We start from the raw sequence: 1,380 nt of genomic DNA on the forward strand, positions 1-1,380 counted from the left end.
GACTCGAACATCCTCTCTCCAACTGCAGCTCAATATTAAGGCTGAAGCTTTTCACAACCTGCTTTGTCCATCTCTCAAGGAACAGTTGCCGATGGTCTACAGGATGGTGGCTAAGGGAAACCTTGTAAACCACATCAACTGTTAAAAGTGATCCCACCAACTCCTGAATCCTTCCTCTCCATATCATCCCTGGGAAGAAGGAAGAAGCCATACTTAAACCAAGATATGCAAAACCAGGGTGGCTGGATTGTTGCATGGGAATCCTAATGGCTTCTGTATCTATACAAAGAGTTTAGAATGTTTGGTAGTCCTGGTCCAAACTTGACCTCAAGTTCTGTGTCTTTTCTGCTCATTTAGTCTTGTAACTCAGGATTTGTTAGCCAATCAGAGCCTCAAGCAGAGACACCAGTCATAAGGGAGGTTTCTTCCCAGTCTTATATGAGGTGCCTTTGGTACAGAGTGTGAAAACAGAAGGTGGAGAAGCTTGGGTTGACGTCTCTCTTGCTCCCATTATCTCTTTCCTCTCCCTTTCTCCCTCCTCATGCTGTCTTTCTTTCTCTCTCTGTCTATCTGTCTGTCTCTGTCTTTCTCTCTCTCTCTCTCTCTCTCTCAGGTTGCAGATTATATCAGAAGGGCTGACCTGTTTGTCAGTTTGTCATTTATCTTGGGTGGGGTGTAGTGAACTTAGTAAGAACTGAGCTTCACAAAAAAAAATTTTGATTATTGAAATTAAAGAAAAGTATGATGAATAAAATATTCACCAAATTGTTTGTATGATTTTGATTTCCTCTTTCACGAGCTCTTCCCTATCACTTCATATCAAGATGATAGAGAAATGATAGAGACAGGTTTAGAGATATGAATGAGAAAAATTATGGAACGTTCATTGCCATGACCTATGTCAGGATTTTGACAAAATTGTGTAGTTCCTGCAACAAGAAACTCAAAAGGTTAACATTCTTGGGAACAAGTATGAGCAAACAAAAATCCATGCAATGGCACTACATCATAAAAAATAAAGCAATTCTTTAACGAAACATATTTTAACTTGTGAATACACAATATTGTGAGCACTCATTCCTGTAACACAGGTACTTAGGTGTTTAAAGTTTTAACAGTTTCCTCCAATATGATTTGCTTTATATAATACAAAGCAAATGTGTAGGATTGGAATTAGAGAAATCAATCTTCCCAACGAGGCCTATAAGATTGTTAAAGTCATGAGTGAAAGTCATGGCCCTGGCCCTGGCCCCCTGGCCCTGGCCCCCTGGCCCTGGCCCTGAATCCCTGACCCTGGCCCCCTGGCCCTGGCCTCCTGACCCTGGCACCCTGGCCCTGGCACCCTGGCCTTGGCCCTGGCCCCCTAGCCCTGGCCCTGGA

The sequence above is a fragment of the Phodopus roborovskii genome, unplaced genomic scaffold (genome assembly GCF_943737965.1).
Source record: "Phodopus roborovskii unplaced genomic scaffold, PHOROB, whole genome shotgun sequence".
NCBI classification, from domain to species: domain Eukaryota; kingdom Metazoa; phylum Chordata; class Mammalia; order Rodentia; family Cricetidae; genus Phodopus; species Phodopus roborovskii.